The sequence below is a fragment of the Canis lupus genome, chromosome 13, assembly GCF_048164855.1.
Source record: "Canis lupus baileyi chromosome 13, mCanLup2.hap1, whole genome shotgun sequence".
Classification (NCBI taxonomy): domain Eukaryota; kingdom Metazoa; phylum Chordata; class Mammalia; order Carnivora; family Canidae; genus Canis; species Canis lupus.
In genome coordinates this window covers 44,321,647-44,348,699 of record NC_132850.1, presented here as the reverse complement: position 1 = coordinate 44,348,699, position 27,053 = coordinate 44,321,647, and the positions used below count along the sequence as shown (strand labels likewise).

Genomic DNA, 27,053 nt, shown 5'->3' with positions numbered 1-27,053 from the left:
TCAGGTAAAGAAGATTAAATGGGCTCCAGGCAACATTTAACAGAGAGTCAGGGCAGCTACTCAGCCATGGGGTAGGGCATGAGGGGTAACCGGTAACCTTCCTTTTCTCCTTAACATCATCTTCAATGCTTGTCAATTATGATTGATTAATGCATTGTAAGGCATGATCTTTCTAAGCATCATATTTTGAAATGCACAAAAGATAGTTTGAACAAACTGTTATCATCTTGGCCTGACAGAGCATTTTTAGATTATCAAGTACGTTAGTAGGAACTTTAGAGAAAGGGATAGCAAGTAGGAAAGTTTTAGACAGGAGGAGTAGTGGGGGGTCCGCCTGGCAAGTCAGGACCCTGAAGGGCCCCTCCAGAGAGCAGAGGGAAGATGCCGGGCACCCGACAATGGTACCAGGAGCCCCATGCTCCTGGCTATGCCATCCCCCAGAGGAAATTAACAATAAGGACTGCTGCGGTAAGTAGACGGGCCACACAGATCACAGGGAGCCTACCTGGACAAGTGGGAGGAAGAATAGGGAAGCAATGTTCTTGGTTGTAAGGCACTGTGGAATAGAGATCAGAAAAGAAACAAAGAGTGGAACAAGGGTGAGTGCGAGGGGTAAGACTTATTAATCGATTCACTTGTTCATTAGTGCATATCCAAACTTTTTTTTCCAATATTGCCCTTTAACTGTTGTAAGGTGTATAGGCTCTCGGCGTAATTTCAGCCTGTACTTATGATGTTAATTTGTCGATTCAGTGAGGGCAAAGTAACCCAGGTAATTCAAGGAAAAGAATAAAGTCCAGCATGGATATGTAGTTTAAGTTTTTACCTTTGATTGGCTACTTTGATCCCGTTAGCGGCAGTGATAATCTGCTCCTAAAAACTTTTGATATTTGGAACTGTTTTGATAATACTGGTATCACTCTGAAATTAGAGTCTGTCCCTCATTTCCTCACAACTTAATTCCCTTTCAAAAGAACTCTACAGAACAGATTAACGGTACATTGTTCTCCTGTAATTCTCTGGTTACTCTCACAGAGTCAGGATAAATTGGAAGAGAAGAAATGCAAACCAGCTTGAGGCAGCACTGCCCAATTTGATCAAAATGAAATGCAACCATCGTGGGTTCGAGTTTGGTGGTCCAAAACATTGGAATGTTTCAAAGACATCTAAAATGCAATGCCAGTGTTGTTTTATTTGGTTTGGGGTTTGCTATCCCTTTATGTTAAACAGGAGTTTGGAAAAATTGCACAAAAGACTCACTGTCTATTTTCATGGATGCCTACATACTAAGTAGCCAGTGTTACTGATAAAGGAAAACATCAAATAGACATAGACAAAGTCTCCACTCACCTACCTCATGAGGTCAGAGGAGGAAGCTGAGGATAAATCACATCTGATCTTTATTTAGCACACTACCTCATGGTAGCAATTTCTATCTGAGGAACTAGATTCTGACTCTTCAAACTGCATATAAAACAGACACTCACCTGGAACCTCCTGCAGCAACCCATGTAATAGCTGTGTTGAGGTCTTTGTGCATCAGGATGGCTCTCTTTGAGGCTGGACCAAGGGTTGAATTTCACACCATCCAGATCTTCTTAAGGAAGATACAGGTACTAGATACCGTCTTCGAACCCTGGAAAAGTATTATACTAGAAACCAAGTTTGGAAGAGGGGAAGTGAAGTTCAGGAACCAGAACGGCAATTATATCTTTGTGATTCACCAAAACATATTCTTCCAATATACTAGTTTAAATGTTTTATTTTGTTTGTTTAGCCCAGATAGCAAAATACAGTCTTGTCAGTCAAGACAGACTTCAAACTGCCTGCGCCCGTTAGAAACGTTTCATTAATAACATGTGTTTACCATTGAGAGAAGTCGACTTTGTGTGCTCAGATTTTGTTTGTCAGTCATTCATTGGAACCCCACTGTTAATAGCATACAATGGTTTGTGGTTATGCCACAATTTAACCCAGGTTTAAAAATACAAACTAGAGCCCTGGTGGTCTAGAAGGAACAGGGAATGAGTGAAGGTATTGGCTCAACCTGCTTTGTGGGCTGGTGGCTTGGAATGCTTTACAAACTAATCAAATTTATTGACTATGATCCTGAGGAAAAAAATATCACATGCTGGGGTGTGCATCCTGGTTTGACTGCAGTTTGGTGAGGTTCTGAATGTCTGAAGGGGGAAACGAGGCAACTACTTGGCATTCCTTTCTCCAAAGAAAAATTAGAAACAGATATCACAAAATATGAGATTCTTTTTTTCAACAGTCTAATTAGAAAAAGAGATTTTCTTTTATAGTTTTAATTCCACTGTATGTCGAGGATAAGTAAACAGAATTAATATTGCACTAGGCTGAATAGGCAGTGAAAATTCTATTAATTCAGTAGTTTGAACAGCAAGTGTTCTAAATGCAGCACATGAAAAAGAGTCAGTTTTGCCTGTAATATCAGTTTACCTTTGTAGGGCTGACCGAAAGTTAGCTGGGATTGAACACTGCTAACTGTACATGCACTTCTGGCAGATATATAATCAGAGAGAAAAAAATTACATTTTGTACAGATATGTGTGTAAAATCTCATTTAGAATACAACAAAACATAGCTGTCTCAGTAATGGATAGAAAATATCTTCATATTTAATAAACCGCCCATTATGTAGAAGTGAACTGAACAATAAGTAGTTGCTATATGATGTTTATGAAACCTCGTAGTCATGGAAATAACACCATGATCCTAAACATTTGTGAAATCTTATATGTGCTTAAAACCAATTTTCCAGTTATTTGTAGTGTATGCTTTTAAAAATGTTGTATTTCAAAATAAAACAAGATCACATTTAGAGAAAATGTAACCCATAAAAAAATTGTGTTAGCCTGTCCTTAAGTTATCTCTTTACACATTCCTAGAGGAGAGATTTGATACCTTAAAACTTTTTAATGGTTTGAGGGGTTTTTTTCCTTTCTTTTCATCATTTTTTGTTAACAGAAAGAACATACCTGGAGAGACAATATCCATCTTCCAAGTTCTGAGTACATAAAAAATGAAGAATAAGAGACAACATCTGTTAAATGCACACTTTATGTTTTCAAAAGTTGAAGTTGACGTTCACTTAGTCCACAAATATAAGTTGGGCATGTGGCAATATGCCAGGGATAATGAAGGACAGAAAGCTGAATAAAACTGGATCTATCTCGCAGGACCTGGTGTTCTGGCAAAGTACACAAATGCCCAATGGTCCTTAAATCCTTTGGTATTGGAGAGAGTAGTGTTTTGATCTCATTTTTACTTGCATATGATTATTGGAGGTATTTCCTTTGACACTTTGGGTGTTTGTTTTTGCCAGGACTTTGCATATAACAAAATTTTCCTGTAATTGATCTGATGGAAATATAAAAAGGGCACAAATAGGTGGTTCAGTGGTTAAGCATCTGCCTTTGGCTGGGGTCATCATCCTGGGGTCCTGGGATCGAGTCCCACATCGGGCTCCCTGTGTGGAGCCTGCTTATCCCTCTGCCTATGTCTCTGCTTCTCTCTGTGCCTCTCATGAATAAATAAATAAAATATTTTCTTTAAAAAGGGCACAAATAGTATTTAGGGTAAATGGCCCTTTCTCCAGGGAATGGTGGGGAGGCAGCACACATAGACAATAAACCTGCCGAGAGGTCCATGATATCCGGACTGAAGGAAAAAATTCTAGAAACTATGTCCTCTGCTTAAACTCTGACCAGACCATAATACAGTCGGCTTTAATTCTAAATTTTAGTTGGTCCACTATAAAACAGCATTTGAAGTTGTAAAATGTTTAATAATATGACAAGAATTTATTTTGTCTTATGAGGAAAATAATCATGTCACTAAATCACTTTACAGCCAAGATTTTTAAAAAATATCCCTTATTTATAAGATTTCACATAGTAAATTCCATTTTTCTAGGGAATATGTCCACTAATTTATGTTATTGCATAGAGAGCTGTAATTTGCTTTATTTGTTTTTCTCCAGCATGAATCTTATGCTGGATTTGAACCAGTTCTAGACATTAAGATAACACTATAATACTATTTCATGTACTGATTTTCCTTAATTAAAAATATCACTGATTACAGAATCCTACAACTCAGGTCCTAAGAAGAGTCTCAGAGGTAAATCTTTGACTTAAAATTTGTCAATTTGTTGGGACGCTTGGATGGCTCAGCAGTTGAGCATCTGCCTTTGGCTCAGGATGTGATCCTGGAGTTCTGGGATCAAGTCCCACGTCTGGCTCCTGCACGGAGCCTGCTTCTCCCTCTGCCTATGTCTCTGCCCCACTCTGTGTCTCTCATGAATAAATAAATAAAATATTTTTTAAAAATTGTCAATTTAATACTAAATGTGGCTAGTATCAAGTTAACAGTGAAAACTATATAGTGCCCTTTACCGTTCTAATCATCTTTGCTAAGATTTTCATTGTTTAAATCTTCAGATGGGAATCCTTGAGTAGTAGTATGATTTCAAAAACCTCCCCTTTATTCTAATTACCCCTACGAACAGCTACTGCTTTTCCAACATAATGGCTGGAAAGAGCAAGTTGCAGAAAGATGTGAATTTTTGTGAGTTTGATACACAGTCTAACAGTGCTGTGAATCCTAACCCCAATTCTACACATGGAATCTAATCATCTCTTTTCAAGTCTTAGTATAGTATCATTTTTGCTTAATAGTTTTGCCTAATTAAAAATAAGAACTTCTGTTCATCAAAATATAACATTAAGAGACCAATAGGGCAACTCACAGAGTGGATAAAGATATTTAGAAATATATATCACAAAGGACTATTATCTAGAGCATACAAAGAACTCCTACAAACCAATAAGAAAAATGTGGACAGCTGAATAGAGAAATGAGCTAAAATTTAAAGAGGTACTTTATAAAAGAGTCTATCCCAATGGCCAATAAACATAGGGAAAAATCCTCAAGTTCATTAGTCATCAAGAAAATGCTGATTTAACTTCAATATAATGCCATTAAATGACTAAAACAATAAAGATAAAAAATATCCAAGTATTGACAAAGATATGAAGTAACTCAAATCTTTATCCACTGCTGGTAGTGGTGTAAATTAGCTAGTAAAACTGTTCAGTAGTATCAGTTAATTCTTTTAGGAATATATACATATCTTTTTCAACAAAAATACATGCTTGGATTTACCAAAAGACTTAACTGGAGTGTTCATAGCAACACTATTTGTAATAGCTCCAAACCAAACTGGATACTATCCAGATGTCTATTAGCAGTAGAGTATACAAATAAATTGCGGCATATTTACTCAATGGAATTTTGTACAGCCATGAGCATGAATGGTCTGCAAGTACATGCAACAATAGGGTAAATCTTGCAAAAAAAAATATTCAGCAAAATAAGTCAGGCAAAAAAGAGTACCTACTGTATGATTCCATTTGTATAAATTACAAAAAAAGGCAAAACTAATCTGTGCTGCTAGAAGTCAGGATAGTGGCTCATCTTATGATTGGAAAGAAGCATCTGAGGGGTTCCACAGTGTTGGTTCTGTTGGCTTGGTTTTGTTCTTAGGTTCTAGTTTCAGAAGTCTTTTCAGTTTGTGAAAAATTCATCAAGGATACACTTAAGATAAATACACATTTCAATATATGTATTTCATATCAATAAGAAGTTTTTAAAATAGCTTTGCCCCTTCAGTTTACATTGCTTAAGAAAAGAGATGTGCTCTATCTTCTGTATTATCAAAGTAATAATCATGAAAGATGCGCCTGCTGACTGACAAAATTAAGCATATGGATTCCCAGTTCATTTTTTCTTTAAAAATTTTCCTTCCTTCCTTGTTTCCATTTATTTACTTATTTATTTACTTAATGAAAGAGCTACATTAAACAAATTTTGTCTAATTCTGAAAGGAATATTGTGCCAACTTACCCACCTAGATTAGTCTGATAATAAGTCATTCATAAACCAGCTGCCATTTCAAACCAGGGAGGAAGCGAAGGTTGATGCTTGTGGTGAGGAAGATGACAAAGCAGCAGCAGAATTGGTATGAATATTTTCTTCCTGCCTGCCAACTTTATAAGGAGACAAGGAGAACACCCTTTTCCCATAAAGAGCCTTTGCCACAGTAACACAGGGAATCTACCAAATTAATGCTTTCTTTCTCAATGGACCTATTTGATCTGCACAAAGGTAAGTAATAATTCATTTACTGAAAGGCAAGCCATGAATTTTATAAAATTAATAGACTTCTTTTCAAGGTTTATAACACAAGTAACAGCAAAACAAATTATGTAGAGTAACTACGACACTATATTTATTTACGTGACAACTGGAGTCCTGGGGGTATCCCAAACAGCTGAGTCCAGTGACCTCAATCACATTTCAGGGAAAGGCATTCATACATCCTTAATCCTGGAAAGCATGAGACATAATATCATCAAGACAAGAGTCAATTTGACCTGATGAGAGAATTCTAACTACCTAAGAAAATCTTTATCCACAAATTCTTCTCACTTGGCTCTTTTCTGGATAAAAAGGGACCTGTTTGTACATCAAAACAACAACAACAACAAAAAACAGCAAAAGAGTTGTACTGATTGCTTTTACAAGATTATACTGAAACTTAGAAAAATAAAGTATCTCTGACATTTCTTTTAGTCCAAAACATCTGCAAACCTATTTCAAAATTTCCACCAAATCCATATCACCTAAAATTTTACTGAGCTATTCACAAATATAGGTAACAGATATTTAAGCAAACCCTAAATTTGCAGAGACTTAATCTAATGGAAGTTTATTTACAATTATTCGAAATGTCTGTTACTCCTAAGGATAGCAGGTGATTTTCCTCCACGTGGTGATTCAGAGACCTGAACTTTTTCCATCTTTTGGGTCCACCACCCTTGGGATCTTATCACTATCATCTTCACTGAGTTGGAGGGAAGGAAAAAAATGTAAAAATGTAGAAGGCATACTTGCTGCTCAAAAAGCCAACTCTGAAACAACCTCTTTTCATATTCTATCATTGAAGACTAATTGTGTGGCTGCCTCAAGGTTCAGGGAGAGGGTTTAGGGAACTAGCTTTAGCTAACCAGTCACCTCAGAGCCATATGCCTCAATGTGGAAGGAGAAATGTGGGTTCTGCTGAACGTGTGGCCATCTGTGCCACAATTGTCTTCCCCTCCACTGGTAGTAAATTTTGCAGTTCAACAAGGTGATGAGTAAATTGAGGCTTGATATTTCAGTTATATATGGAAGGGGAAATGGAGGGAGGGTAGAAGTTAGAATTAGAGATTTGAGGCTAGTCATGATTTTTTCCCTCTGCTTATGGAATATTCATAGCAACACTTAACTGATTCATTGACCAAACAAGTACATATAGAAATGAACAAAACAAAGTGCTTGACTCCATGAAGCATACATACATTTCAATATGAGTAAAAAAATAAACAACTATGCAAATAGATAATATCACATACAGACGAGTTCTGTGAAGAAAAGTAGGGAGGAAAAGGTGATTGCAAATAACAGAAGTCACATATTCAGTGGTGAGGTCAAGGAACATCTCTCTAGGGAGGTAATAGCTGAGTGGAGAACAGAATGAAGTGAAGGAGGGACTTATTAGGACACCTGGAGGGAAAAGTAGAGTCCTCAGGTAAAAGCAAGCCATCCAAAGAAGGGCAGAGTAGCTGATTCCGTCTTGGCAGTGCTACTAGGCCAATTCATGCAACTCATGCAGGGCTGATGAGGAAAGAGGCACTGGGGAATAGAAAGAGATGGGACTTTCCAGAGAAGTCATGGAAAAAGACATGATTCAAAACTGAAGTCTGCCACTCACAGCTGGTATGAGTTTTGGCAATTCATTAATATAATTGACCTCTGATTTTCTCATTTGCAAAACGTGGATAACTCTCTCTTTGAATTGTTAGGTTTACATGAAGTAATATACATAAATCACTACTGCTATGCAGTACCGCAAACATTAGCTAAATATTAATTACTCCTCCTTTATACCTAGTCCTGGGGGTGGCAAATGGGAAATAATCTCTTTTTTCTTTTCCATTCCTCTTCAAACTGCCCAACTTTCATGCTTTGTCCATCTCATGAGTTCTGACATCTTTTTCTCATCTCAGAGAACTGGCTTTGCTTCACAATGATGATAAGGAGGAAAGAGTGACTAATCATTCTAAAAGGAGATGGACATTGAGAGAGTCATCCACCCAACTGTGGTCCCATCCCTAATAATTCATGCCATGTATATATATATATATATTCAAGGATTTGGTTGGGAGAAGCCAAAAGTTCATGGCTATTCAGCACAGTTTGAAGGTCAAACTTCTAAGTAGGCCTCTTTCCTATCTTATTCTATCTCTGCTCATTACTCATTCATTTAATTTAATTTCTGGGGCAAGCTGTTGTCCTTTGGAAAGGTGTTGAGGAAAGATGAGGTCAGTGGCTTTGTTGTTGTTGTTGTTGTTTTCTTCCCAGATTCACCTTTATGGTTTCTCCATCTGCCTTGTGACTTGAACATGGCCAAGAAATTTCTGCATTCCTTGGTAGACAAATTTGGTTTGGTTTAGCACAAATACATATTTAAAAGCCCTACTGTGCTTCTCTTGGAACAGATCTGTATTAGTCCACAAGCTACAGTATGAACTACTTTGTGTGCATTGCTTTACGTACCATTTTGAGAGTATGGTCCCCATTCTTTCAGAATGCATTTATCATCACAGTGTATACATGTACTTCTGAATTTGTCTTTTTGACTTAGTCAGTTGATGGTAATATCCTTAAAGCATTCCTCCCTCTCTAGTAAGTCCTCAACTCCCTGGGGAAACACTCAATGCTTCCCATCTTCAGAGAAGCACCTAGTCACTCTCAAGAGTGCACTATACCACAGGTTATTAAATATTTACTTATGTACACTTGTAGTCACCTACATCCTAGAGTTTTGGTTGAAATCCCCTTTCCAGAGTGGTAGCGGCTTTATCATATGCATAGTACTTTGAGAACTGTTTATAGAGCTCCTTTGACTAGAGTTTACAATCACTCATTTATTTTACTTGCTTGGAGTCAAATCAGGTCTTCCTTTTCCTTGAAACTATCTGTCCTATCTCCAGGCCTAGTGTATCTCAAACACAGAAATGTTTTAGTAATTTCATTTTTAAAAACACTCACCAATTGAAACACCAAATTGCAAAATCAGGGCCTCAGTGAGACAAACAGAATATCCAAGAGTGTCATCATAATAAGGTTATTTGGATGATGAAAATTTGAAAGAGTGCTAGAACATCTCTGGCCTCTGTAACACCAAGAGATCATTCTCATTTAAAAAAAAAAAAAGTGAAGCTGTTTCCTAGACAACAGGTTACGCTTGTAGCCTGGAAAACCCTGCCCAGCTGCCTTCCTCTGTCTTCTCTCTCACTCTGCCAGCTCCCTTCAAGTTTTACCGCTTCTCTCAGCATCCTGCTTCAAGTAAATCCTGCAAAGATGCTTTTGGGAACATCTGCACTCTCTCATGCGGGAAGACAAGCAGAGCAGATATCCTGCAGAAGGAAATACCAGTAAACATTAAAACACCAGGAAAGACATTGTTGGGGTATCTGCAGAAACTTCTCAGGACAAACTAAGTCCACAAATATGCCCCACTTCATGTAGTGAGCTATTGAAACTCTGTAAATGCTTCAGAAAACTTCTGTATTGCTTTTTATATCTCCAAATGCCAACCTCTGATGTGTTGGGGCAGGGCCTAGATTTCATGGTGCAAATAAAAAATAAACATTTGTACCAACTTTTCTTTCCAAAAACACCTTCAGATTCCTCATGAATCTTGGACTGTAGTACAGTTGACTAAGAAAGCACTGTGCCTTGCACTTACAAGGTATTTAATAAATATCTGCGAAAAATCAATGAATTTTAGAATTAGAAGTTTCCTTAGAGACTCTCTAGACCAGGCACATAGTACCTTTGGTAAAGTGGGCCACCCGAAAAGCAAAAGCATCTTAATAGTCACCAACCAAGGAGCCTAGTTATTATATTTGAATCTCTACAAAATACTCCAAAAAATACTTGGACCTGTTTAAAAAGAAATCAAAGTATAATCTTTCTATCCTAAGATTAACTAATTGAACTAAACTTAGAATACTTCAGTATATTGTCTGGTAAATGACTTGAGTTTTATTAGAACATCTTCGAGTCAATATAAAACTAATTAGTATTAAAAGCTCAATATATTTTCTGAGTTTTTTGGCTTGGCATTTTGAACTGTATCTTTTATAGCACCAAATGTTCTTGATGTATACTGCTGTATATTTGATTGCTTTTTATTTTTAATGTTATTTCAGAGAACTAGATCTTAATATCTATTTGCATTGGTTATATCTGATGATTCAACCATCCAAGGCAAACACATTAGCTTTCCCTTCATACTTACTCTCTGTTGTTTTTTTTTTTTTTCCCCCTCATTCCAGGGAATAGCTCCACCCCCTCACAGTCTACTCTAGAAACCCAAGAGTCATCTTCAGACTCTCCCATCTGGGCGCCTGGGTGGCTCAGTTGGTTAAGCCTCTGCCCTTGGCTCAGGTCATGATTCCAGGGTCCTAGGGTTGAGTCTGCATTAGGTTTCTTCTCCCTGTCCTTCTACCTGATACTCCCCCTGTTTATGTAGTCTTTCTTTCTCTTTGTCAAATAAATAAGTAAAATCTTTAAAAATAAAAAACATTCTTCCATGTCACCCCTTACATGCACTCCACCCCTTATCTTTAAGGGATTGATTCCCTTCTCTATTCCAGCCCCACTGCTACTTGCCTTAGCACAAATTTTGTTCAATCTCCCAGACTGTATCCCTGTCTTGATTTTCAATCTTCTCTTACCCATGGCTCTCTGTTGCCATGATGGGCTTGCTACTTACTCTTGGAAACACTAATGATAATTTGATTTTATTGAGCTGTAATCATGTACTTTTATCTTCTATGACTGCTTTACTGAACACTGTAATGCTAATATTTTTTGAACAAAGACTGTAATTGTTTTCATGAGAAAACAAATACCTGGACAAATTATACCTACCCATTGTGAAAAGTCATGGCTTTTAACGACCAATTCAATGAACCATCCAAGAGGATTTAGGGATTGTAGATGCAAATCTTGGCAGTATCAAGAGAAAATCTGCCTGAGGAAAAATCATCCCTTCCTCTGCCTCTCTTGGAACATTCACTCTAGTTGGGGTTTTGTTTGGCCTTCCTTTAGGAAATCCCCTCACCCTTCCAGGTAGACTTCACAATACACTTGGCACAGGCTGTCAGACTAGGGGCAACCTCAGGCAGCCCCAGAGTTAAGTGTAGATGATGAAGAAAAATAACAGAGTGAAGATGATGCATCATTTTCCCCTTGGCTATCAACAGTTACCTACTTTGGAGCATTTTGGTATTCAGAGGAAAAAAGTTGGTAATTGTTCCAAATAATAAAGTTAATTTTTTGTTAATTATTATAAAATTTTTCTTGGGGAAAAAAATGAATGCCGTCTTGAATTTGGATTATCTGGTAAAATTACCATATCAATTCTGGGCCATCAATTTTGTCAGCTGAAGTAACCAAAAAGAACTAAGATCAAGTAGGAGTTTGAATGTATTTTATATATATTTATAGGAATATAGCATTTTTAATGTAGCTCCTCTAGCTGACTTGTATAAAATAAAATAAAATATTTTTTATTTTAGCCTTATTTTAGCCAAAGCTAAAAGTAAATAATATGTTTTAAGTTCTCTGGGCACAATACATGATTTCCAAAGTTCAAGGGACACATCCCTTGTTGAGGCTGTTTCTACTTAGTCTAATGTCACTATTATTTGAAGAGACATTGAAAGAACATATTAGAATATGATTCCCATTTTGTTTGGTTCTTGTTATCTAAGCAGTCATTTTTCACTCTCAGTTAAAATTAGCACAGAACATTCTTCAGGACAGCCCCTGCATTCCTAACATATTTCCACAAAGGGCCCTTGGTTGGAGGCCCCTATCTTCATGATGGAGTATTTTATTAATAATATTATTCGTAGTCATAGCTACTTATTTGCTGAATACGGTACTAAAATTTTTAAACACACTTTCTCATTTAATCTGCAAGCCAATGCTGCAACATATCATTATTATCTCCATCTTCTAGATGAAGAAATTGAAGCTTGTAGTTTGAACAAGTTGACCAAAGTCACAAAGTAAGGGGCAGGAACAGGCTAGTTTAACACTAAAGCAAGTTCTCTCAGCCTATTTGCTGTTTCTTCTCTTCTGACTCATTGCCTTGTAATTTCATATCAAGATTGACTTATGACCTTGATTCTTCTAAGATATCTTCTAAGACTTTGCACAAGTCACTGTACATTAGGACCCTGATTTATGAAGAAACATCCCCACAGAGAATTAACCTGGATTTAACGAATTCCAATTGCTTCCTGCTCAGAGGAGAAAAGTCTGTATATATTCTGTGTTCTAGTGACTTACATATTCAGTTTCTATTTTTAATGTCCCCTCAGAAGTACACAGTAATATTTCTTGAAGAGCACTAAATTCTCAGGGTCTATCCTTCAAGTGGCATTAGCTTTTACCAGGATGGACTTAGGACTTCGTCTGCACAATTTAAATTTTTCCTATACACAGGTGGGAACTTCCAGAATAGCTTCTTCCTCAACAGTATACTTTCAGGCTTTTCCAGGCCTATTTACTGATATGTATTTACTTGTAGGTGTCAAATAGACATTTCTTTCAAAATAAACTACATTTTAAAATGGTTTTCCATTCTTTTTTTTAATAAAGATTTTATTTATTTATTCATTCACGAGAGACACACACACAGAGAGGCAGAGACACAGGCAGAGGGATAAGCAGGCTCCATGCAGGGAGCCCGACATGGGACTCGATCCTGGATCTCCAGGATCACACCCTGGACTGAAAGCGGCGCTAAACTGCTGAGCCACCCGGACTGCCCATGTTTTCCATTCTTTAAAGTAATTAGGAACACAGGCCACATTTAATCATCCACAAAGTAGATTGTTCTGCTTTCTTCCTGATTTCCTTCTTTTCTTTCTTTCTCTTGCCCTCCCCCCCCCACCCTATGTATTTTCTTATTTACCTTTGGAGCATTTTGGTGTTCATAAGAAAGATGACAGCTATTCCAAAAAAATAAGGTTAGTTCTTTGTTAAATCAGTTATGATTTTTATTGGGAGAAAATGTAGATTCTAAAATTTAGTTTTGGATTATTTGTTAGAATATAGAATATTTGTCCAGTCTAGGCAGTATATTTATGCCTGAAGTTGTCCAAAAGAAGCAGGTACATATCAAATACAGCTTTAAAAAAAACCATTAACAATGATTGACATTGGATTAGCATTTTGTAGGTTACAAAGCACTTTCACAAATATTAAGCTATTTAATCCTACAACAACTTTCTGTGGAAGGGAACACATTTTTATTAAGCATTTACTACAATCTAGACATTATGTTAACGCTTTACATTGAGATTCTCCTTGTCTTCACAATAGTCTTCTAAGGCATGTATTATCTCCATTTTGCAGATGATAAATTGATATGGAAAGAAGTTAAACTTTTTAGTATCACAAAGCTTTAGGATCAAGCTAAGAGCACTGAGATCCAAAATCCAGTGCCTGGCCACATGCTATTCCAGATATCATAGCCTACTAAAGTGGCTTCCAGTGTCATCTCAAAGAACACAGTCAAAGCCATGAGAGACTTAGCATCTACCATATATCTCATTCTACAGCAATGGTTTTCATCCAGGAGAATGGGTAGAGAGGCTTACACATTTTTACCTACATCACCATTATATCTCTAGATTCCCTTCTTTAAAGTTTCTTCCCTAAGTTTCCTCATTATAGACAAGTGAATAAATTCCTTTCTGTTTTTCCTCCTGATGTCCATGGGAAGGTAAAGAGTTGATATAGGAATGAGACCTCTTGTCTCCAGATATATGAAGAGTATATTCCACTCCAAAATGTTCCTCAAACCCACGGGTAATTCAATTGTACCAAGTTCTTAAGTGCATCACTGTTCAGAATACATGTCCAATAACAATTCTGGTTTGTATTTTGACAGAATTAGACTTGCTCAAAAGAGAATTAACTCTTCCAGATGACCCGAATGATAACTCACACTCTTTGCTACTTGCTGGAAAAGCTCCAACATAGTAACAAGAAATGCCCCCCGGACACTGCTAAGAATCTGGAATAATATAAACGTGCTGGTTCTCTTTAATAGAGGAAAGTTCCACTTTGCAGATTTAGACAAAAGAGAATGACTACGTAAGCAAAGCATCACAGAAGAGAGAAATGGTACCTGGGTCGGCTAAATTTCAAAATCTCTCAAAAAAAGAAATTTTCTCCCTAATACTTTCTAAGACAAATTTTATAAACAAAACAACTGATTCTACTTTTGTGCAAATGATCACTTCATACACATACACACACATATGCATACATATGTACCCGTGTGATTGTATATATGTACTTCATTATTAAATAAAATTACTGTATCATAATGAGAAAAAATAGTCCCATAAATCTGAAGCATAATAAGAGTAAAACAAAATTAATGAGTGCTCTGGATCACTTAATAAATACAAATGCAAACCTGGATGTCTAGTAGACTTTAGAATACATAGTCTGTGAAATTCCATAAAGAAGCAAGCTTTCAGGTATGAGATCTACAATATTAGAATCCCTATATAAATATTTCCTTTAGGTTAACAGCTATTTCTTGGTAATGATTTTCAGGACATCATTAACTACTATCTGTAGATAGAACTAAATTTTCCCCTGAATCCTACAACAGGTTCCCAAAAACATGTTTTCCAATGTGTCTCTGAAGACATAACAGAAAAATGTGACTTCTATTTACAGCTTAATAAATAATGTAATGATATGAAGTGTTTTACGTACAGCGATGTGCTACTTTAAACAAAGTGGTGAAAATATATAACTGTGTCTAGTTGTTTTCACTTCTTTTAAAGGTTTAGATTTCCCTTGCCTGCCTGTCGGATTGAACTTAAAAAAAAAAAAAAAAAAACTTATGAAATGTGGGAACCTTGGATACCTCAAAGTTAACCAAGATCAAACGCAAATGAAGTCCACCGAATAAGGAACAAGCCTGAATGCAAAATGTATCACGTTGATATTGGCTTGAAGTCTCTTAGTTTATGGTTGTACCAAAGCCTTAACCTTGGATTTGTCAGGTATCTGAGCACTGAGAGTTCTTATAGAAAAGAATGGTTTGCTTAGTTTCTCTGGGAGGCTAATTCAAACACAGACTCATCAACATGACCAGGTAACTAATTTCACTATTGGTAACTGAAACACTGAAAATATGAGAGGCTTCTCATCTATTGCATTTCTGTCCTTTGTTTGTAACTCCTGACAAACATACACCTTCCATATGCCACATCTTGCTTAATTACAGAAACCTCATTTTTAAAATATGAATTACGGGGGCATGCTAAGCACATTGAAAGTGGTTGTTATATCTTCCGCTGCTTGATGCACCTTCTGGAATGAGACAGTTTCTTTCAATGTTTGCAAGATTCCAATCAAGCTTTTAAATCTTCCCCAGTTCTCCATAATCTTAGGGTCTCAGGATTTAGGCTTATGTTGAATTTAAAAAGTGCAGAATTATTGATGTGCAAAAAAGTAGTGTGGTCTGTAATTCAAAAGATGCAATGGGTGTTCTTGAATGTTCTGCTTCATTAAAGCCCTCATACACCACACATGTTACCAGTAAAGGTACAACGTTTTTTCCTTGAAATGGTCCATGCTGTTTCATTTGAAACGATGTGTGCTGCTGCTGGGTGTTCTGTGGTTCTGTCTCAACAACATTGCTCAGAACTCACATTCAGCAGGTATCAGCCAATAGGCCCTTTGGTATCAGAGGAGGAAATAAATCACATTCTACAGAAACACCCATCTGTTTTGAATAGTCCCATAGATAGATGACTCTCTGTTTCAGGGAATATTTAATGTTAGAAAAAACTAGTCCAAACAGTTTACTCTCCTTAAGACTAGGCAGCAAGAGGCCTTCCAGTAAATGCTTCAAAAACTGCGTAACAGGAGAGGCCAGAAACATCCCTCTGTGACTCAGGAAAAGAAAAAATTTTACTAATAATCTTTGTGACTTTGGTGACCTCTAGTGATCAAAATGGGAACAAACCCCCAGGGTTCCCCCCCCCTTTAGAAGAGAAGGATCTTCTTAAATCAGAAATTATAGATTTGTTTTGTAATTTTTCTAGTCATTATTTAAATAAATTAACTGTAACTAATTTTTATTATTAGCAAAGAGCAGTGTATTCTCATAGTAGAATATTTCAGATGCAAAAAGAAAAAAAATCCCATTATTTGAGAATATATTCTTTGCAGTCCTGTTTCTATGCATTCACATACAGGTTCCCAGCAACATACAAAAGTAAGTAATTCTCCACAAAGGATCATATGGGACATTTATTTTGCAACTTATATTTTTAACAATAAATTGTGACTTTCTTTCCATGCCATTAAATATCCTTCTATGATAATTTTTTTTGCCCATTTAATATTTCATAATAATGGATTTAAACATTTCTCTACTACTGGCTATTTAGGTTGTTTTACATTTTTTCTCCTGTCCTTGGGGCTAATTCTTTGGGCTCCACCAGCATTATAGCATCAAAATAAAGTCTCAGAAATGACATCTCTGGTTCAACAAATGTGCCACACGGAATGGTTTTCAATTCATAGTGTCAAATTGCCAAATAATTCTAAGAAAAAAAACAGTCACCTAGACACGATCAAAGTGTCATCCACAGGGAACATGTGGTAAACTGGAAACTCTCTGGCAGTCTACGTGCAGAGCCACCACACAAGCATTCCTTAAAGCTTGTGGCTAAAAAGGGAAGCAAGAGAAATGCTGTACGAGGGCTACATAATAGCACTTGTTCGGTAATGTGAGCTTATGCCACTTGAGGAAAGGAACATGCAGATTTTCAGGTTCTGAGGAATTCCGTTTTGTAAACACATATAGACGTATGGTTCCCACATCAGTGAAAAACCCTAATTGTTCTTAAGTTACTTATTTACTAGCTATCGACTAAAAATTCTACATGGAAAATTGTTGCTAAAGGCTTATTTTTTTCAATGTTTTTTTGCATTCATAGAGTAAATACACAGTTAAATAATGCCCAGGTAAAGTTTGCAGTATAAGGGAAAGCAAGGAGAAGAGGAATTCTGGACATCTGCTTTCGCAATTAGCTGAGTAAGGGTAGCACATTCTGAAATACTTTCTGAATGTATAAATTAAATTTCCTGGCTATACTGCTTTATGAGTTTACATTGTCAAAGAGATGTACCGTATTCAGCAACTACTCTGCACACTCCCTCTCCATCCCAGGAGGATGCGTTAGAATCTCACAGGACTGTCACTTTTAAAAACTGTGTTCATATACTTTTAATTTCTCAATACTAATTACAGAAAGTAAAAATCAATAAAATCTCCTGGGTTAATTAAAAATGAGGAAGGATAGAAGGGATGAGTGGCATGACCTAAAAAAATTGAGAGACACTGCCTCAGAGCAACGTACATAAACCAGTCTTTGTGGCAGAAGTATCATTTGGTTAAGTTGAAGGACATGTATTAAGATCTAACCAACTTGCCCTTGCTTTCAAGCCATCCTCTCAAGGCACTGCTGGTCTCCCAGTAGCTACCAATAGCATGTTGGCTTTTTCCCAAGATTGAATAACAAAAGTAGAAACACCTCCTCCACAGCACCGGGGCTTCATGGGCTGTCTTCTCAGTCTTCAGCCTTCTCCCCACATGAAGATACAGATGCCACAAACATGATAGTGCTTTGATTAAAAGACGCCCAGCTATATTGGGACATGCTAGGGTCCTGGGGCATAGCATAGCCTCAGATTCCAAATTTCTAATGTGTGCCTTCTATTTGCCAATACTGGCAAGTAATGAAGCCAAAAATTAAAATTGGGGGGAAAAAGGTGAATAAAAAGAGTAGCTCAGAGGATCCAGGAGAAAGGTATTATAGGACAGTTTCTCCTGGGTCTGGATAGGAAGAACCAGCTCAAGCGATATTCTCTGCTTGAGTCTCTCTACTCAAAATACCATGTGGAATGCACACAGTTACCTCTTCGACCCTGCTCACCCAAGGCAAAGACTCTATAGAGAGCCAAAGTAGTTGTTCTTTACTGAATAGTACATGTCATCAAAGTGAGACATTTACTTTGTACTTTAATGTTCTCCCCAGATAAGCAATGATGTCAACTAGGTGTCTCATTGACAGTCTTGTACCTTTTAAGGAATAATGTTTATTTCTAGGTTTTAATTTTTAATTAGTTATGGCATCTTGCAGAATCATTATAATCTATAAAATTTAAACACAGAGATCTCTAAATCACCACGGAAGCTATTGCAGGACCACATTCCTGTAATCTTGTTTTCTTTCTTATGACACAGTATTTTCTTGTATATTCTTTCAAGCTATGTCTAGCATCAGTCACAGTTTTTATACTGAAGGCATTAGGAACATTCCATATGACTCATTTATTAAATCATACCAGCTAATAGAATGTGAGTCTAGTAACATAGTAATTAGCTGTGTGTTTGAAAATGCCTTCTCCTATCATTTCTTGTTCCAAGAGTTTTTGTCCTATAAAGCCAGACATCGAAATTTTCCAGTAATTTCTTCTTCCCTCTTCTGTCCAGGATCTGAACAGAATGTCTGAATAAAAAGGATGCCGGCCTTCTGTACTGTCACATTCTATGAGGGAAAAAACCAGCCCTGGCTCTTTGGCTGAACCACATAAATGAGAAACAGATTTGTGCAATATGAGCTTGCTCCAAGCCACAGAAGGCCAGCACCATCCTTTGGCATATTTTTAAGGCTATAGGGTAATTGAATCCCTTCTACACTAGACAGATAGTTAAAAAAAAAAAAAAAAAAACACAAAAACAAAAACAAAACCCTTCTTGTCTGGAAGAGACAGTGCAGGCTCACATCTCACTTATGGGAGTGTCAAGGCAGGACTAAGGGGCCTATATGGATATGGCCAGAACATCCCAGCAGTTCAATGGAGCTCAGGACACTTTTGTTGATGTTCACCCAAGAACACCATCATTAATAGAGCTTAACCTCTAACTTCTACTTTTCAGTGTTTCTCAATAAAATATTCTCCAGAGGGGAACCAGATGGTTGTATCAGGTGTCCATGTGTGAGCTAATCAGCTATGGTCAAAATTAGTGGTCACGTAATAAAATATATGTCATCTGTGGGCCTGCCTCTGAAGGGAAGAAAGGCTCCCCAAGAAAAGGGTTGAATTCTTGGGCAGAAACATGTCTTCTGTAAGGTTTCAGCTGGATGTTCTAGAAATCTGGAACTTATTTGACAATATAGCTTGGGCCACCTCCATGACTCCAGTTCCTGAGGGGGAAGGCTTAGCAATATTCTAGGACCTGACCACTCAGCTAAAGACTGTATGAATTTTCCCTTGTCTCCTGTCCAGTAGTAGTTCCTTCTCTCTATAGGCTGACAGCTCTGCACCTTTGTCTCCATTCCAGATTCCTCTTCTGAGTGCCAACTTTAATCATCCATTTCCTCCTTTACCTCTCCATTTCCTCCTTGGCTCCTTGATCTTCTAGAGAAATATCCATCTCAGCATACCCAAATGAAACTCATGATCTTCCTTCACAAACCTGGTTTTGAAACCTGGTTTGCTTGTAGAATCCCCTAGAAAGCTTGAAAGCACGTGTGGCCTGCCTCTCATTCCCCTCATCCAGTTAAATACAAGAGCATTCAATATTGAGTTCTAAATTGTTGTTGAATAATTTCAACTAACTCCTCAAAACACCTGACTTTTCTGTCCTTCAGTTTCTGCTAAGGCCTTCTTACTCTTGGCAGCGGAGTTGTCTCCCTAGCAGCTGTTTTCCATCCTGAGGAAGTATGGCACCTTACTGCTGCACAGCCTGCCATGGCCTAGCAATTGTCCATGGTATGAAACTTCAAATTCTAACATGGTTGATGATCTCACTGACCACCATCTTTAGCCATACCTCTTGCCATTCTCACCTCTCACTCTCTATTCCCTGGCCATAATGAGTCCAGTCCACTCATCTGAACAGTATGCACCTGTCTCAGGGCACAGAGAAGTCTCTATTTAAAACATCTTTACCTGCCCTTGCATGCAAATAAGGAACAATGCCCTAATTTTAGTATTTGATCTCCCCCTGTCCTTCTAGACCATGCTAACTGACCTTACATTCTATGGTCCAGTAAAACAGGAGGGAATATAGTTTACAGAATATAAACCTGGCCCTTGGTGACAGACTGCTTGGATTCAAATCCTGACTCCACCACATTCTAGGGGAATGGTAGTTAATTCATAGAATCATGATGAGGATTAATAAATTACCCACTAGAAGTAATTAGTAAAACGCTTGATCCTTGGTTAGTATTCAGTAACTTTTCATTAATGTCATGGATTTATCAGACAAAGCCAACAGAGTAACAGTATAATAGGTATCCTATGGTTTTGTAACCTGAAAATAAATGCATTATTTGTGGTTAGACTGACCCCAAATAGAAGCTCATTTACAGAAGCTCTTCTGTATTTATGACTACAGCAAGCCCCACAGTTTCTGTCCTCTGACTCTAAGAATGTAGTCAAGAAAAAAACAAAATAGGAGGGATATTGGGATGAATAATCCCAGAATTTTATCAAATACCACCAGTTTCTTTGGGTTAGTTTTTTAAGTTTATAAAAAATTGGAAGTCCATTACAAAAATGACTCTTGGCTATTTGCTCATTGACATTTGAAACATGTGATCCAACTACTCTTCCACATTCCGCATTTTGGGGAGAAAGGTGAGAACATCATCGAACATTCTGCTATTGGTGTTCTAATTCTCTGCAGATATGAGAGATAACAGGGAGTTACATAGTTTCATAGAGGGAATTTTTTCTTTCCCTGGTAGAGGTGGGGGGGCCAGGGGTGTGCCTTCTCCTATCTGTTGATTTCTTCCATGGGAAGATTAATAAGCTGCAAGCAGAAGGACACTATAGGGAGGAAAAACCATCAGAGATTTTGGTGGTTGATCAGTGCTGGCATAACAGGTTGGGGACTAGAGGAGCCCCAACCACAAACCTGTTTCTCCCTCAGCACACCGCAGAAATCTAGAATGGTACAGTAGTCTGGGGAGCTACATTGGAAAAAACAGAACAAACTCCTGCCAGAGGGAAGTGCCTCCAACAAACCATAATGAATCTCTTCCTTGGGACATCTTCATTGAAACTGTATAGATGGGAAGCTGAAAAGCTTGGCTTTTTATATGTCCTACATTAAAAAAAAAATTATTAGGCATGCAAAGAGATAGGAAAATGTACCAAAAAATTATTTTTAAAAACAAAAGCTTATAGTTATATAACACTGTGAATATACTTAAGTATGCCATTCAAAAGTAAGCTTAAAAATTGTTAAAATGATAAATTTTATGTGACACATATTTCACCATAATAAAAATAACTAAGATAAAAGCTGAACTACATCTGTCCAGATTTTAGAGTCAGCAGACAAGAACACTAGAATAACTATGATTAGTTATGTTCAAGAAATCAAAGTAAAAGTTACATAGAACAGATGAAAATAAGCAGAATTTTAGCTGAGAATGGGAACTTACATCAAGAATCAAATGCACATTCTGAATTTAAAATGTAATATCAGAATCAAAGAACTCATAGGTTTTTTTTAAAAAAAAGATTTTATTTATTTATTTTAGAGAGAGGGAAAGAAAGCACAAATAGAGGAAAGGGCAGAAGAGGAGGGAGAAAGAGAATCCCAAGCAGACTCCCCTGAGCATGGAGCTGGTTGTGGGGCTCGGTCTGACAACCCTGAGACCATGACCTGAGTGAAACCAAGAGTCAGATGCTTGACTGACTGAGCCACCCATGCACCCATCATGATATACATTTAACAGCATAAATGGCAGGCTTATTAAAGGTCATTAGATAATATCCAAACTAAAGCACATAAGAAAAAAAAAGGAATGAGGAAAAAAATATGTAAAATGAGTGATAGTTAAAAAAAAAAAATCTAACGTATACTTAACCAGAATCCCAGAGGGGAAAGTGAGAAACAATAATTGAAAATATTTGAAGGAACAATGGTCAAGATGTTCCAAAACTGCTAAAAATGTCCATTCACAAATTTATGAAGCTCAGATTCCCTTTCCCCCAATTACATGCAGACATATAATAACCAAAATCCTAAAAATATAAGACAAAGAGAAAAATCTTAAAAGCAGCTGGAAGACAAAAGCACACATTATCCTCAGTGAATTACCTTGGGAATAGATGATCTTTTCAATAAGGTGTGCAGAGTCAATTGGGTAACTATAGTGACATAGAAGAAACATCTCCTTAGCAACCTGAGTGAATCTCTTAGACTTCATGTTAAGCAGGGAAAAATCCAGACATGAAAGAGTATAACTGGATAATATGTCATTTGATTCATATGAAATTCAAGAATTGACAAAAACAATCAATGATGTTAGAAGTTAGAGTAGTGGTTACCTCAGTGAGCAGGATAGGGACCGGGAAGGAGAAAGAGAGAAATCACTGGGAATGTTGGAAAGTTCTATATACTCATCTGTGAGGTGGTTTCACACACACACACACACACACACACACACGTACGTATGTGTGTGTGTATATATATAACGGATCCATCATGTTGCACACTTAAATTTTGTGTATGTTATATCTCAGTAAAAAATAAATAAGAAATTACTATATATTTGTCTTTTATCTTTTGCTGATACACTTCTCCCAGTATTTCTTTATGTAGTGAATGAGGGCCAAATTCACGTACACAGAGGTAAGGGGCAGAATGAATTGACATCCTAGACACTGAAAAGCATAAACATGCACATTTGTGTGTATGTCCTTAGAATTTCAGTTTTGCAAACCACTGTGATGCTGTTTCTCAATTCCAGACCGCTATTTATGCTATTTTCTTTGCCTAAAATGTGCTTTCTTCTCCCTTGACCTGGTTACTCATCCTCTATGTCTATTTGCTTCATCTGGAAAGTCTTTCCAGAACCCGATGTTTGAGTTAGAATTTTTATTATTGAAATATGATTTACATACAATGCTATATTAGTTTCAGGTGTACAACATACTGATACATTATCCAGTGCTCACCACAATAAGTGTAGTCACCATCTGTCACCATATATTATTACAATATTTTTTAGGTGTTATTTATTCATTTGAGAGAGAGAGAATGAGAGAGCATGAGTGGGGGGGAGGGACAGAGGGACAAGCAGACTTCCCACTGAGTACTGAGCCCAACATGGGGCTTGATCCCACAACCCTGAGATAATGACCTGAGCAGAAATCAAGAGTCAGATGCTTAATCAACTGAGCCACCCAGGCGCCCCTATTATTACAATATTATTGACTATGTTTCCTATGATGTACTTTTCATCTCTGTGAGTTACTTATTCTATAACTGGATTTTGGCACATATTAATGCCCTTCATTTTGAGTCTGGAGCCTCTCTTTGTGTTCCTATGGTGCCCTTTGCTCACTATTATGTACTCTGGTGCTTCAGAATATGATTGCCTTCTTACTTATCTGCCCCCCAGGTGAGCTGCAAGTTCCTGAAGAGGAACCTGAGTTACTGATCATTGTATTTCTGGCACTTGATACAGTGCCTGGTAAGTGCTCACTAATCATTTGTTGAATGGTTGATCAGATGCAGAGCCAACTGGACCTGTCAAGCCTCCATGGAAAGATCATGCCTGATACCAGATTCCAGTGGGATGGCTCAATGGAAGTGGAAACAGCCTGGAGCACTTGTTCATGGCATACTCCTCATGTTGAGATGAGAATTTCTGACCTCGTGGGCATTTACCCAGCACGCCTCCAACACACAGCATATTATCTCATGGTTGTAAAGAAAGGAAATGGGACCTGGGTTAAATCTAAAAGGCTCTAGACAGGTGTCCTAACTAAACTGGATTTATAAATTCAGATGCAGACCGGAGCTGGGCCCAGAGTATAAGTAGATATGGTCAATTAAAATTACTGTCCTCAATGATTACTGCCCTTCTTGAAAGTGTGTTATATATCCTCACCATTACCGTATGACTTGCAGAACTTCCCTTTGGAGGAAGTATATTTCCTGGCCCCACTGATGTCAGCTTGGCCTGTGATATGCTTTGGCTGAAAACTGTGGGCAAAAGTGGCATGTTCCATGTGTGAGCAGAAGAGTTAAAAGCCATTGCCCTGGGGCAACCTGGGTGACTCAGTGGTTGAGCATCTGCCTTCAGCTCAGGGCGTGACTCCAGGGGGCCTGGGATCGAGTCCCCCATCGGGCTCCCTGCATGGAGCTTGCTTCTCTCTCTGCCTGTGTCTTTGCCTCTCTCTCTCTGTGGCTCTCATGAATACATAAATCTTTAAAAGAAACAAAGAAACAAACAACAACAACACATTGCCATCCTGTTTGGCCATTTTTCTCTCCCCTCTGCACCAAGAACAGCATATTCCAAGTTGGGGCTGCTCCTTCAGTCTCCATCATGGAAACCCTAGCTTTTCAACAGACAAAAAGTAACGTGAGTAGGAAATGAACCAGCACTGCTGAAGACACTGAGGTTTCGACATTCCTCCAGATTATAACGTAGTCTAAGCTGACTGCTGCAAGCTGGTGAAAGGAGGAGGCTGACTCAAGAAAGACTATCAGTCCCAAGGGACAGCCAGTCCTCCCTCAACTCCAGGGGATCCTGGCTATTTGGGAACACAAGCTCACTCTTGACAAATGTTTGATGTCTGATGTTTAAGAGGGGACAGACTTTTAAGTAAATCCTCTGCTAATAAATGCCTAATATGTACAATAAATCATTTTCATTAAAAAATTAGTAAATCCTTTCCCTATTTTTTATTTTTTTTTTAAGATTTTATTTATTTATTTGAGAGACAGAGCGGGCCTGGGTGCCGGGCCGTGTGGGAGGAGGGGCAGAGGGAGAAGAAGAAGCAGAGTCTCCGCTGAGCAGGGAGCCCACGGGGCCACGGGGCCTGGATCTCAGGACTCTGGGCTCATGACCTGAACTGAAGGTAGACATGAAACCACCTGAGTCACCCAGACACCCCCCTTTCCTGATTTTCAGTTAAAATACACCTCCTCCTAAATAGTGGCAACTAAATCAATATGCTTAAAATCAAATTAAGGAATACATTTTCAATCTCTTATCTGCCCCTTTATTTTCTCATGTATAAAGCAAGAATGATAAGACCCGTATCCCCTGCGTTTTTGAAAGTTCGTCTTGCAACTTGGCTTTTACAAGGGCCCTATGGTAGAACCTGTTTTCAGGAACCACAAGAAATCTGAAAAGCATTTTTGCTTTTAGGAAAAAAGACAAGTGGAACTAGTATTGGGTGTGTGTTTGGCAGCTGACAGCTGTGGAGGCCGCAGAACCCGGAGCAGCCGGAGCAGCCCCGCGAGCTCCCCACGGGGACCGCACGCAGCCCGAGCTGTGTCTGTGAGCTCCAGGGCTTTATCTCAACTTGTTTTGTGCATCCGATAGCAAGATGTGTCCTAAGGTATTAGAAAAGTCTGAGAGAGGTTTTTTGGGGGGGGATTCTGGAAATGCTCAGATATATTTCTATATAAATTAATGGTAATTGCTTCTTTGGTTATTTCTTTGGTTTAGATATATTTCTATATAAATTAATGGTTTGCTTCTTTGGCCATTTTGATCTACGAAAAGTTTCACAAAAACACTCTACTTTTGGATAGCAGGGGAAACCTGACCCTGTTGTGCCTCTCTAATACGGTTATTTTGAGGATCAGATTCGTGGAATTTGTGTTTACTTAATTTTGAAATGCTAAGACAATGAAAGAAGGTCAGGGAAAGAAGTTAAACCATTCTGGCAAAGTAGGCTATGGCTTCCTAGGGTGACTAATGAGGAGCCCATTAGCGCAAGCCCGGTCGCCCCTTCCCATCCTCTTGGGTTCTCCGTGTGAAATAAATACAGTAGACCTCGCCACAGACAGCTTAGACCCGCGTGCAACCAGCTTGAGGAATAACAGTCTGATCCTGAGATAGCTGGGACAGAAGTCATTGGCAAAAAGGCATACTTCCCCATGGTGAATCAAGTTGGGGCTAGACTGGTAGATCCAAACTGATTTTCCTCCTTTGCCCATTGTAATCCATCCTTCTTCTGGACTAGTGGCAATGATGAAAAAATAGCCCAAAGCCATACAGTACCTCTCAGCAGTTGAGTGTCTGCCTTCAGCCCAGGGCATGATCCTGGAGTCCCGGGATCGAGTCCCACATGGGGCTCCCTGCATGGAGCCTGCTTCTCCCTCTGCCTGTGTCTCTGCTTCTCTGTATCTCTGTGTCGCTCATGAATAAATAAATAAATAAATAAAATCTTTTTTAGAAATTGAAATAAGCTTCCTATGTTTGATTAAATGTCCCGAAAGTTTTTGTTTTACTTTAGGCGTTGACTCAAAATTCTCAAAAGATAGGTAAATTTGTCTGGCACATTTGCATGATGTATCTCACAGGTGGGGTTTTACGGCGATCTGGAATACGTGTTTCAGTAAGAATGTAAAGAAAATTGGGGAAATGAGTGGAAGGGAGAAGTATAATCTGATGCATGTTTTTTTCTGTTGCTTTTTCAGGTCTTAACATTTTCCTCTCCATTATGCAGACATGCCACAAGAGGTCACTATGCAGTCCTGCTTCCAGGCACCTCGGGTGTTAGGCCTGGGCTCACCTCCACTCTCTGTCCTGAGAACACTCCTGGTTTTGCCTGTCCTTAATCCGGTCAGGTGGAGTCAACAAGTCTGCCTGAAGGATGCTACAAATCAATTTCCAAGATCAATTCCCGCTCTTCACATTAGTAAGAGCGAGCAAGTCCTTCCCGGTGACCAAGAGCGAAGCATCCACTCTGCCCTGCGGCCTCACGGTCACGCAAGGGCGGTCTGGGTCTTCCAGGGGCCAGCACTG

General features: G+C 38.2%; 1 long non-coding RNA gene across 1 annotated transcript; it reads right to left on the bottom strand.

The window, feature by feature from the left end:
- Window positions 1-512: 512 nt before the first annotated feature.
- On the bottom strand, window positions 513-27,053 carry LOC140602220 (uncharacterized). The gene is made up of 6 exons (XR_012005198.1): window positions 22,379-27,053; window positions 9,181-9,548; window positions 6,325-6,414; window positions 3,003-3,031; window positions 1,488-1,636; window positions 513-556 (listed from the first exon to the last, which is right to left on the bottom strand). It is a non-coding gene; the product is annotated as an uncharacterized lncRNA (long non-coding RNA).